Consider the following 14,279-nt stretch of genomic DNA (forward strand, 5'->3'; position numbering starts at 1 on the left):
AGGGTCTCAATTCTATTTTACAATAGCTCTCATTGTTTAAAATGGTTCCAGAAAATTTTGGCCATTTTGAGATTAACATCATTCTATAACAGTAAGCCCATGGATTAGAAATTCTAATTATATTGGCAGCTCCATGTAGTCAGTACTTCACAGCCTACATGCTCCTTTTAGTGATAGTTAATAGTTTGGGCTTTGGGGTTTATTGAAACTGATTGCAAATTCTAACTCTGAAACATACTAGTTGTAGTCCTTGGGAAAGTTCTGAGTCCCAATTTCTTTAGCTTATACATGCAAATAATACCACCTACAATATAAGTACTTTTTTGAGGTTTGATTATGAAAATGAATAGAAGTTACCTGGCAGATAATACATGCTCTCCCCAAAATATTGCTGATGCCATTATTGTTGCCAGGGGTAATAGAATAAGAGATCAAATCATTACCCAAAGTCACCAGAAACATATTTTAGATTTTATCATTCATTCAATAATATTTTTAGGCACCTACCATATCCATATTACAAGCACAATGATAATAGGGATAGAAGTGGACTCAGCTTTTGTGGCTCTTAAACCCTAGCAGAGATAAAAAAAAAAACAACAACAACAAAAAACAGTATCTATATCCACATGAATCCTCAAAAGTAAGTCATAGTCAATGGGTTTGTTAAATCTCAGAAATCTGAATACTTCTGTAATAATAATAATAATAATATTATGCATCCCTATTAAAAATCACAGAGCTACGCACTGCACCTTTCATCATTCATGATAGAGAATCACTAGTCCTAATACTGTCTTCTGCCTGTGGACTCAACAAGATTCCTCCTTTGGTTTTCTAGTGATTATATGTATACCCTCCCTTATATTATGAGAACGGGTTGCTACTGTATATTTAGTGGGCCCATATCACCTTTCATGGATAGATTTCAAATTGTGGATACAAATAAAAAAATAATTTTAAAATAATAAAATTGAAAAGTAGTGTATAAAAAAAAAACTGATGCTGAAAGACAATCTGAATTGCATATCTTAATCTAGGCATGTGTGATGTTTAGTCTAGACACCATGATTAAAGATGATTATGTCAGGGCCTTAACAAGCTCAACATGTGTCCTTCTTCGCTTTAGTGGGGTTTGGAGAAATCATATTCTATTCAACCCCCTTACATCTGATTACCCTACCATCTGTAGGAAGAAATCCTAGAGAGGACAAATTTGCATGCTGAAGCTTAGCAGAGGTTGAGCTCCAATTCCATTACCAAACTACCTAAGTCAGAATTTAATTCCACCTTAACCCTTTCAGATTATAGTCTCAGACTGTGTATGGACTCACTGTATCACAAGTGATATTTTGAGAGATTCCACACACATTTAAGAATCTAACAAATTCATCAAGCACACCATATAAAAAAGATTATGTTTTGGCTTACAGGCTCAAATAGTATTTGACTGATTATTTTCCTCATTCAGAGTAAGCCAGTATACCTATTTCTGTACAAATCATTATACTTACTACTGTACAAGTGAGCCAGTATTCTCATTACTATCAACAGGTGTACAGATAGAAACATTTTTTTTTTCTATCTGGAAACCACACCAAATCACTTTGTTCCTTCTCTCTGATTTAACTCTGTGAATTCAACATATGCTCTGTAACATTTCAGAATGGTGATAGGAACAATTGGCAATATGTGATGGCTGCAGAGCAAAAGAACACCTGAGAAGAGAAAGGCTGATGTTTTTGAAGACTGCACCTCCTGTTACAGAAAACAAGGAAAGAAAAAGGATAGTGATTCCTTTGAGCAATAAACTGCCAGGTGACATTTCCAGGCTGGTGCCAGTCAGAGCGGCAGATGCCTGGGGTGATGAATTGGGCATAAAGCACACACAATTTCAGGGCAAAGCAATGGAACCAAACTAAGAGAGAGCATGTTATCAAAAAGAGGAGAATAGCAGCTTTTCTGAAAGAGCTGAAAGTGAGAAACCTCATGTTCCTCATAAATGACAGGAATGTTCCAATGACAGAGCTGAGAAAAGGGAGCTTGTGAGCAGCACACAATATACACCTGAGAGTTTCTAGCTCCTTATACACTCCGTGTTGGTCAAACAGAAGACTGCATCTTGGGCTGAAGAACAAAACATAAAAGAGACGGGGTATCGGTTTTATAATTGTTACTATTCTGGTTTGTTTTATGATCTATTGGAGTTTAAACGTTCTGCAATTACAAATGCTAATGATCCTTTTAACATAAACATTTTTGTGGAAAAAAATCATCCTTTAAGTTGGCAGAGGCAGCAAAGATGAACAAAATTAGCCATGTATTGATAATTGTTGAAGCCAGATGACAGGAACGTTGTTTGTTATATTATCCTCTTTCTCTTAGAAAACATCCCTCTCTTAAACCTTACACAACAGTTGAGAAAACATCCCATTTCTCTTCTCCCTGTCACCACAAAATTTCTTGGAAGAGACAAGCTTTCTCCACTTGTTCTCCACCCTGCCGCATACATTCTGTATTTAATACACCCATCTGGCCCCTTTTTGCACAGTTACCACAGTTTTCATTAATATCAAAAATGGTCTCTATAGCCAAACACAATAGATACCTTTCTGTCTATATCTTATCCTACCTCTAATTTCAATTCATTAAATCTCTTTCTAATTATTAAAGCGATCTCTTCTCTGAGCTTTACTCTTCTAGGTCACCTCTCATACTAGCAACTCTTCCTAAGCCTCTTTTCTTCTCATTTTCCAAATCTGCAGACATTGATCATGGACCTTCTTAGTTCTCTCTACTTTGCTTCCATAGTACATACAGACCTACAGTCATGACGAGCCTCATTTCTTGTCCTGGCCATTTCCTTGAGTTCGAGGCTCATATATCCAATTATTCACCGACATTTCATTTGGCTGTCTAATATGCTTTGTTACTTAACATGGTCAAAATAGAAATCTTGATATTTTTTCCATAATATATTTCTCTCCTGGTTTGCCTCATCTCAGTTAGCAACATGCCCATTTTCTGAGTTGATAAAGTCAGAAAACTAAAAGATATTCTTCATTTCCTATCTCTTAGGTCTTTTAGGTTTACCTGTATAACAAGAGATTTACCCTTTTTTCTTCATCTCCACCGCCATCACCCCTGTTAAAGTCAACATCATCTCTCACTCATCTACTACTACAGTGGTTTCGTAAATGATCTCCCTGCTTCTGCTTCAGGCTCTTTGTAGCTAATTTTCTAGACAGCACTAAAAACATCTTCTACACTTTAAAATGAAATCACATCACTCCTATGCACAAAAACTTCCCTGGCTTCCTTTTGCTTTTAGGGAAAAAAAAATCTGATCTCCTTACCATGGACTGCAATCCTTAGTTGATCTGATCACCTTCAGCTAATCTCCTACCTCATTTTAAGCCACTGTCTTCCCCTTTTATCAGCTTATTCCAGGCTCTCTAACTTCCGTTTTAGAGCATGACAACTTCTTTGCTGCCTTCAAGCACTGACAAATGCCGTGCTCTCCACTTAAAATGCAGTGCTGCCTGACACAGCGGCCTCCTTTCCGTCAGCTTCATGGCTCAGTTTAAAAGATAACTTTTCAGAGATGCCTTATTGTTGTAGTTTCGTTCTTTCATGTGTAATTGTTTCCTTCTTCACCTTAGTCTTTTCCAACAAGATTGTAAATCCCTTGAAGGTAGTAGCTGTATTTTTTAACTCTTACATCTGTATATTCAATGTTTAGCACACTGTCTGACATACAAGTGTTCAAAAGATGATTTTTAAAGAAAATCACTGTAAAATAAATATTTGTAAATAGCCATCATATAATGAGTTACAGATTTTTTACTTAAGCAATCTAGTTTTGCAAAACATGTAAGCCAGGCCAAACACTTTAAATCCCAGATGTGTTTGTATTATGATGAAATTAAGAGTTTGTCTGCTTTTTTAACATATGAGAGATATCCAAGAAAAATTTACTCTAGCAATAAGACTTATTAATCACTCAAGACAGCCCAATCTAGTGGAAATAGTTAGGAATTGACTAAGAAAATCTGTTGATTTCCTCATTTTTTGCATGCTGATCACTTTTCAGTCAGCTACTATCTTTACTTGTGTCTGAAAATTTAAAAAGTTTCAACTAAGGCTTTATTTGAAAGGTAAATATTCCTTTATACTTATCACATTTTAATAAACCAATCCAGAAGTTAACTGTAGACTTTTGGTTTATAGATTAAATAAATAGCAATGCTTATACAACTTTCCCCCAAATCAATTAAATGCCTCCTCTAAAACCAGCAGTATTCTACTGAGTCAAACACAGGGCTGAGAAGCCATTTTATCTCTACAGATACATGTTCAAAATCTGTAATTATTCCTTGTCATGTCGCAAATGGAAAAATAGAATATACTTCCATGAAATACCCTGTTGTAATCAACTCCACTGAGAGTCTTGCTCTGAGAGTTTGCTCCTTCTCTTCGGCTGGTTCCTTTGTCCTGTAATTGAATTGAATTTGCTCCTCGCCCCATTCCTTCTAGACAGCTTCTCATTTGAGGGCTCTGAAGATGTATTACACTAATATATCGTCAGAATGACAATGCTATGATGATGCATGGGTATAATACATCTTCAGAGCTCCAGCACTGTCCAGAAACAATACAGCTGGTACTGGATTAAATTCAAACCTAATATACAAGGAAACATTAAAAAAAAAAAAAAAAAACTGGCGAACAGGGAAGGTGAAAAAACTAAATAAAAAAGATATTTGAATGAACTTCATAATCCGGTATACTTCAAAGATAAGTTTTCAAGACTTTAGCATGGATTATTATTAATTTGTAAATTTATGCAAAACGATTCTCTATAAATTTCTGAAGATTACAATAAAACAGACTTAGACAAAAATACATAATAAATCTAGTTTTTTAAGTCTCAATCTCTCCAGCAAAGTGTACATTCAGAGTTTACATGTAATAAATGTTGCATTTTGACCTTTTTGTCCGTTTGGCAAAATTAGTCTCAATGTTTCAGGAGATAATTTCATTATGCATTATATTATGATACATTTCATAAATGTTGAATCTCTTCCCTCAGGACAAAATTCCTTCTGCAACATTTTCATAGAGGGTAGAAGTACTGCCTGTTGATAAAAAATATTCCATAATTTTTTTTTTAGAAACTTTAACAGGCTGAAATTGGGTTGCATAGTAAACTAGGATTAGAGAATTTATAGACAACAATGGCGATAATAATAGTAGACAGAAAAATAGGGTACCATTTATTCATGATCTCCTGGTCACAGTGTCCTTTATATCCTTTACCTTGGCTTTGTTTGTGTTAATAATCATACCAAAGTCTAGAGAGACTTGCTCCTTTATTATGAGGGCAATCCCTTAGTAATATATAGTTATTTAAAAGACTCTTTTCTTTCATTCTTTATTTTTATAGATTTTTTTTTCTACAGCACAGAATAAATCTAAAAATAAAAAAGCACCCCTTCCCTAATATAGCGTGTTTCTTTTCATTCCCCTCTCATCAATTACTCTTTATTAAAATTTGACTAAATAATTCAAACTTTTGTTTTTAGAAGTCATTCCAGTAGTTGCCCTAGTAAACAAGCCCTCTTCTACTTCCTATGTTATCTTGTACAAAATAACATCACCCCAGTTTAGAAATGCAATCACTACACTCTATTTATCTGATTTCAATCACATAAGAACACAGTATTTATCGTTGCTATCTTTTATTAACTGTCCTCAAGCAACTTTTATGTAAAGGTAAACTATAAAATAAATTTTAATAATAGCTAAAAACTTGGAGCTCTTAACTTTGGCTGGGTATTCTTTTAAATTATTTATCCGTAATATCTCCTTTATATAACAGCCCTGTAATATTATTATTATCATCTTGATTTTGCAGATAAAGAAACTGAGGCACAGAGAGCTTAAGAAATTTGTTCTGGTTAACACACGCAGTGAATGGCAGAGCAGGAATTTGAAACCAAATAGTCCAAGTACTAACCATGTCTTTTTAAACACTGTGCTACATTGCCTTGATGAATAAGAGCTGAATAATTATAAAAATGTTATTAGCTTTTTCTATAATGTCTTTGGTAAATAATCTATTCACAAAGATTATTAATAAAAATATTTATTGGTAATATTGATTTTTAAATATTAATCAGTTAATGTTTACTGATCACATAAAAATTTATAGTATTCTAAAATAGTATGTCATCTAACAGTTATTTATTGAGCACATACTATGTAGTTATATTTGCCTCAATTATGGATCTTAAAGAGATAACATACAAAAAGTGAGAGGAATAATTGTTTATCATAGTTTTATTGATCTGTAAACCAAGATTACTAAAATTATTCTAATTTCCCATTAGACAATTATTCCATTATGATCAAGTTAGTCATAAATATATAATTTTAAAACAAACTGGATTATAATTAAAATTCGGTAGCAATATATCTATTTCGAGTAAAGAAAATAGCTATAATATTCCTTTACACTAGACATCATAACTTCTCTATTAATAATTTATTGTAAACCAAACATATGCTCATGTCTATAATTGTCAAGGACACTTTGAGTCCTGGTTAAAAAAAAAATCATCATTAATATATTTTCTTTTTCTTACTTATACATTTTAGTAATAATCCATCCAATAACAGCACCTAAATTCTGGTAGGCCTTGTTTGTGTACAAATGTAGCCTTGATGGACATGATCTTACATTTATGGGGAAGTAAAACCATGTTGTTCCTTCACCGACTGCCCAGGTTCAAATGATTAGTACACCTGGTTTCAAATGAACGGCATGCTCTTTTTCTCATAAATGTTATACATGAAGTTATAATACTTTACATGTAAACTAGTGAATATATGTTAACCTAACATAATGTTAGAACAATGTCTGAGAAATACTAAGTGTTTAATAAGTAATATGATACATGTTATTTTGGGTTAATTTTATACATACACAGTACCTAATGGTATTCTTTCTGGATCCTTTTGGGATCTATTTCAATATTATGAATGAAAATTTACTAATGTAGTTTAACTTCATGAATTAGCATAAAATTTACAACCAAAGTAAAAGCTGCATTTTCTAATGATAATTTTTAAACACGCCCCTAAGTTGTTTAGACATAACCTTTTATGTAAAGCTTTCCTAATTCACGTAACATGACATTGAAATCACTCAGGGAAACGACTCTACAAAAACATAATCCCTAATATATAAACACCCTAATGCCAACTTTTAACCCCAAATTTAGTCCACTAAGGAGAGACAAAGTCTAGAGTGTCATTTGTTTATTTTGCTAATGTTCCATCTCTCTCAGAAAATCAAGTTCCATAGGGGGAGAAAAAAAGATCTATTATGAAATGCTTTGAGATGCTTAATGGGTTCTTTTTTTCCTTTTTTATATGGATATTATTTCCTCTGAGAATAATAGATTATTTCTTATAGTGATTCATCCTATCATCAGGCTCATTGTTTAGCCTTAGCTGTGTCTTAAAATACTGCATATTTCCTTGCTTTCTATAGTCAAATAGCAGGCATAAACAGTTCTGAATGCAAACAATTTCACATAGTCCACCAGTAACTGGATAGAAGTAGAAGGGCTTTGGAAACAGACAAATGAAAGTTAAAATTACTATAAAGAAAACTCTCAGAACAAAGAGGCAATTTTAACTGCATATATAAATTATTGGCATGCAATTTTATGGTAAAAGTTTAACTTGCCAACATTAAGTAGATACATTTATTATATAATTATCCATTATGTAAAGCCATTATGGAAATTCACAAAAGCTCTTCATAGAGTACAACTCTACAATGGAAGCAGAACCATAGCTTGTAATCTAAAGATCTGGTATTGTTGAAATGTCATCAGCATAAATTGCTGGTTTTACTGAATTTTTTCTTCCTAACATTAAAGAGAAAAGTATAGTGTCAGGATTGCAAAACTGAAAAAAAAAAAAGACTCAAAGAATTACAGCGTTAGGGCGACAGGCTGCCAGCTTTCAAGGAGCACACCTATAGCCTCTTACATATCACCCTTGGTGTTGGCCTACCACTCAGGTACTTCAAAGAAGACTTTCTTTCAAAAAAGAGGAATGATAATTCAGACACTAATGGAAAGTAATATTTTTCATTTTGTACCTGTGATGATTTGAACTATTATCAGAATTATTTTAAATAATAGATTTCGCAGTTCACGTAGTTTTTAGATAATTATTTTCATTTTTTGCAGTCTTCTATTTTTTCTAATAATTAGTAATTAAAATTTTCTGTCTTAAGGTTGTATTTAATTCTCTTTAAAGGTTATAGAAGCTTTAATGTGCTAACATTAAACCTACATGTCTTGCAACTGGAAAACAAAATTTGAAACCAAACCCTCTATAAAAATATCTAATGCAGGGGTCAGCGAACTTCTTCTTAAAGGACAAGATAGTAAATAGTTTAGGTTTTGTGGGTTATATGATTTCCACTGTAACTACTCAACTCTACCACTATAATATGAAAACAGCCATAGACAATATGAACAAGGTACTATGCAACCATGGAAGAAAAACCAACTGACTGTCCAGATGCTTAAGAATGGTTTCAAAAAATGTTGAAGGATGAGTAGAAGTTTGTTGATTAAATAAAGAGTAAAATGATGTTCCTAATAGCAGAAACAATATGTGTGAAAGTAGAAAAATCAAGTTTCCACCAAGGTTAACTAGATGTATAGTTTTGCCTCCACATCTAGTTATTCACTGTTTATTTGCTTTTAATCCTCCACAGTTAGATTTCTGGTCCATTTTGTCACTGAATTGTCACAATGATCACCAAACAAACTAACTCAAAGGTAATTATATTTGATTCTTGCTTGACCTGATTTACATCATTCGCCACTCACTGCTCTAGGAAACTTTTAGCTCTTTTGATTTCTTAAAATCATGACTTTCTGTGTGTATTTCTACATCTCCGGCCACTTATTTGTATTCATCTTTGTAAGTACTCAATAATTGTTTATTAAACTAAAGTGATCAGTGTCAAAGGCCTAATTTCAGAAAAAAAGTGACAAGCCTGTTTAAATGCGGACATTATGAAATCAATAAAGGGAAAGAGGTTAAAGAAGATATTAAATGGAATAAGGATCTAAAAAAATGGGAGAGGATGGAGTCCAGAGTATAGCAGAAGAAAGATGCCTTCACGGAACAGGCTTTATCTTGAGTTAAATAATAGTATTAACTACTATGGATAATCAGGGTGAGAATATGTGCCGAAAGGTAGTAGGCATATGAAAATTAGACAGCAAAGAGTTTAAGACATACAGCCATTATTTATGCTCACATTCTAGCTTCAGAGCCAAAAGAATATTTTTGTCAGATAATAAACAACAACAAAATAGAGTGAGAACATTTCTCGAGATTCCAGATATCTAAGAATAGGAATAAACTAGGAAACAGGGATTAAAACAAAAAGCAATGACTAATAAGTAAAAATTTGAAAGAGGCTTTCAAAATGCCTCCATATTTATTATATATAATCTATTATTTTAAAATATATCTCTTAACTTTTCCTATTTTTTTTCTGACTGAATCTGGATTTATTAAATGATAAGCGATTAAAATTTTTATTTTGTCTTTATATGCAAAATCAGGTGGCTTGTCAATGTTCTCCAAAAGTTCAAAGTAATTTTTAGCTTCATAATATCCTCATTTGAGAGTAGCTATGTGAACTGTATTCAAGAGCTATAAATAGGCCCCTCAATTTCAGAAACAGGCCTGGAGATTCTACCTGGCCCCAAATCCAAACACATTCTTATAGTACATTAACGATTAATATTATGAAACATTTACTATAACTCATGAACTCTGTTAAATATTCTATGCTGTTCTATTAAATCCCCTATAATACTTCTGTGAATTGGGTGTATTTATTATCACCATTTTATACCTGAAGTTTAAAGAAACTAACAACTTTGATTAAGATATTACAGTTGGTAAAAGGAAGACCTGGATCTCACATCAAATTCTGATTGACATCAAAGTTCATGATTTTAATCACTGTGCTATTCTGGTATCATCTGATTCATAAAAAATTACTGCTAGGAATGAAAAGGAATCATACATCTTATATTACGGATTTTGAGAAACCTTGAAAAATTTTTAAGTCGATAAGGAAACAGGCAGAGATTAGTCAAAACAATAGTTGCTCTTGTAAATAAAGATATATGAACCTATCTAAATTTCTAGTGATAGAACAATTTCCCTCTTATCTATTCCTTGATGTAAATATTTTTCCTAATAGTTCTATAAGCATTTTTGTATATACACTATGTTCCCGACTCTGTTCCACACTGGCTGTTACAAAAAATAAAATAAAATATAGTCCATCCTTTGTGCTGAGGTTATTTAAGTTCTTGTAATTAACAGAAAAATCACAGGATATAGCCTAGACCTCTGAGTCTCTGAGATCATCTATTTTAAACCAATATATAATGATACTAACCCCACGTGTATGATGTCTAATCATTTTCAGTAAGATGAGATGGTGGATTCTAGAGCTGGGTCAGGAAAGACACAAGATGAGCCTGGCATATTTAGTCATGCAAGAAAGTATGAAAGTGTTATAAAAACAACAACAACAACAACAACAATGGGGGTATAACATAGGAATCAGAATAAAGTGACCCCTATTGGCTAAATTAGAGGTAATTTGAACATCAAAATAATTAAAAACAATAATGAATTATAACAATTTTTAAAAGTTAGGAACCCGTGAGTCTACATCATAATAAGCAGATAAACAAATAACAAATAGGGGAAAGTGTAGTTCTCGATTATAGCAGAATGCCACGTGATTGGTAAAAGTAGGATTGCTTAAACTAAAAAAATCACCTTTTGTAATTATGGTAAAGATTGGTTCACAGAAGAATCACTGATAATGCTAAATGTAAGGGTAAGGTTGACAAATAGCAGATATTTATAGGTTATGTTTTTAAAATCTTCCCCTACTGCTTATTGGTAGCATGGGGAAGAAAAACAGTAACTGTACAAAAATCAGAAAATACCTTGATTGGGTAATCAAAATTAACATCACAAATGAGAAATAGAAAGATATCCTATGCCTCTGGATATCATTCACTGAGAAGGCTACAACTTCATTTATTTATTTCCAGATGGGCATAACTAGAATCTAATCATGAAGAAAAATGAGTCAAATCAAAATTGAGAAATATTCTATTTTTAAAAAGGGATATGTGTATTGTTTAAAAATGTCGATGTTCAGTAATGACAAAGAAAGACTAAGGAATTAGTTCCTAGACTAAAGAGGACTAATGTGATATGACAACTAAATACAATACTTAAATTCTGTACTAGAGGAAAAAAAATCTATCAAGGACACTATTTGATCAGTGACAGAATTGAAATATGGATAGTCATGGAATAAAAGTATGATAACAATGTTAAATGCATGAAAGTTGAAAACTGCACTGTGACTATGTTAGAGAATGTCCTAATTTTCAGAAATGAACACTGAAATAATTAAGGAGAAAATGGTATGATGTATCTACAGATTACTCTCAAATGACTTAAAGAAAAAACATATACATGTATATTTCTACATACTCTACACATATCAAATGATGAAGAAAATGGGGGAAATGATCATGCATGAAATTGAGTAAAGGATATAGTATGTTTTTTGTATAATTTCTTCAATAATTTTAAAATATAAATTTGAAATTAATTCCTAAATACAAAAGATAAAAGTTAGAAAGGAATCATTGGTATAAGCAAACTCAAATGAACTCATATACTCAGAAACATCTTAGGAGACATGTTTTGGGGGAGCATACACTGAGTAGTTTGAACAAGTGGAACGGCAACTCCAACTGGCTCAGGGGATGTCTACGATGTGGTTGAACCCACAGTATAATTTTTCTGTAGATTACGGAGAAACTCTGCAGAGCTATCATTCTGTGACCTGACAGTTCTTATAGATTTTTAAAACTAGAATACACTATAAATAAGTTGGCAAGAATTACCAAAGTTACCGGTAAAAAGATCTAAACAAATCACGCAAGTACAAAAATTAGCCATTGCTTCTAATGTTAACAGGGATTACAGTTGACCCTTGAAAACACGCATTTGAACTGCCAGGGTCCACTTATATTTGATTTTTTTACAAAAAAAAATCTGTACTAATTTCGATTTGCAGTTGAGATTACACAGATGCTGAGGTCTCACTGTATGCATAGATCAACACCATTTTATATATGGGACTTGAGCATCTGCAAAATTTGGTGTCTAATCCCCATCAGATACCCAGGGGCAACTTTTCTTGAGGAGTTAAAAAGTTATAAGCAGATTTTGTTCAAGAGTCAACTGTATATCCATATCTGTTTTAATACTAAACTTTGTTCATATGGTGACTGCTGTTTTGAGTCACATTCCTTATGTGATATAGCAAAAGAAAAGAGAATATACAAAATATTGATATTTCTTAGGTAAAATGTAAACAGATCACTGGATTTTACAATTTTGCATCCAAATATAAATATAGAAGTTGCAAAAAGCTGATAGAATTATCAGGCATGTTACTTAACTCAGAAACTCCACAATGCTATGCATTTGAATACAGATCATTAACAAATTATAATTTGAAAATATTGGAAGCATTTATAAAAATATCAGCCATGTCTAGCTATTCATTGGATAATAGTTAATATTTATGCTAATTTTACTAATTTGCTCTGTTTGGCAGGATAAGAAAAACAAATCTCTACACAGTTTAACTTATAAACCCAATCTGTCTTCTTTCAGCTTCATGATGTTATCAATTATCATTATTCTAATAACTTCACTAACTAACATTCATGCTATTTAATTAAACTAAAATGTATCCAAGCACTCAAAAAGAAGAATATGCATAATAACAAGCATTGAAATTCAGGAGAGTTAAGTCAAAAATATTAATCTTAAATTATATAAAGATGGAGATTATGGGCTTCATTCTTACAAAAATTATATTACCATATCCGATTTAAATCCCTGGAAAGATGATTAAGAATCAGTCACACATTTGCATATCATCTTATACTTTTTAAAGCACATTTATGCCTATTACCTTTTGCTGAGTTTCACAATAGCCAGGGATTGTTATCATTTGATTTTTGGAAAGTAGGAAACTAGCTCAGAATGAGGCTAACAGATTTGCTCTAGTATTGGCTAATCAATAGGGAAGTTGAGATAGGAGCACATATATTCTAATGGCTAGTCCTGGGTTTGTCTCATACCACACAGAGATTCCTGTCACTAATTCAATGATCACATACCAGTTTTATGATTCTGTAGCCACTCTAGGGAGTGAGGTATTGGCAGTCAAGAACACACTTATGCTTCAGAAATATTATAGGGGCCATAATGCATATTATATAAGTGTATACTGCTGTTATATTGATTTTTTTCCTCACATTAATACTAATACTAAGCATATGATGTGAGTAAGTCTCATTAGACCTACTGCATAAATGAGGAAACTGAAAGACACTTAAGGATAAGTGATACTAAAGAAAGCATTAGCAGATAAAATAGATGTTCCAATTGTACTCTTTCTACGCTTGCATAAAATGTGCCTGATTTCTTTAAAAGCAATTTCATCACACTAGCTTTGTTGGAGTTATTTCCACTACAAGTGTAAGACAAATAAAATAAAATTTCATTATCTGAATTGTGTGTCATCCTATTCATTAAAAGCACCATGGTATACTCAAAGCTGTACAGATTAATATTTAAATTTTACACAAATTGATGATTCTGTTAGAGTAGTGGCAGTGAAAACAGAAGTGTTTCTATGACAGTTATCCTCAACTTCCCAAAGTAGACAGTCTGTTTCAGAAGACATGCACTATAGCAGAGGCACCAGAAACCCATAAACATATTACATCCCTTAATTTCACCTAGCTTATGTGATCTTGTACGAGTTACTTAAATTCTTGGGCTTTTAGATCCCTCATCAGTTACAATTTAATTCTAACTTCCAGATCCTTGATTCTGAACTGCGTTTTCAAATTAGACCCAGCAATCTCATAATTTGTATAATTTCATTCTCTTCTGATTACTTTAGCAGTTCATGAGGGCCTATTAACATGTGAATGCCGATTGAATAAAAGCCTTACACATTAAAATGAAGATATTTCTCTTGTGATACTTCCACCATTTGAGTTTTTTGTCTATTGATTTGTGATTATCCAGTATACTAAAATAAA

At 32.4% G+C, this 14,279-nt stretch overlaps 1 protein-coding gene across 1 annotated transcript in view; it reads right to left on the reverse strand.

Annotated features, from left to right (window-relative positions):
• NEGR1 (neuronal growth regulator 1) overlaps window positions 1–14,279 on the reverse strand; it is a 755,370-nt gene that overhangs the window by 309,234 nt on the left and 431,857 nt on the right. The gene's annotated exons all lie outside the window — the stretch shown is intronic.

This window comes from Rousettus aegyptiacus, unplaced genomic scaffold, assembly GCF_014176215.1.
Source record: "Rousettus aegyptiacus isolate mRouAeg1 unplaced genomic scaffold, mRouAeg1.p scaffold_m13_p_1, whole genome shotgun sequence".
NCBI classification, from domain to species: Eukaryota; Metazoa; Chordata; class Mammalia; order Chiroptera; family Pteropodidae; genus Rousettus; species Rousettus aegyptiacus.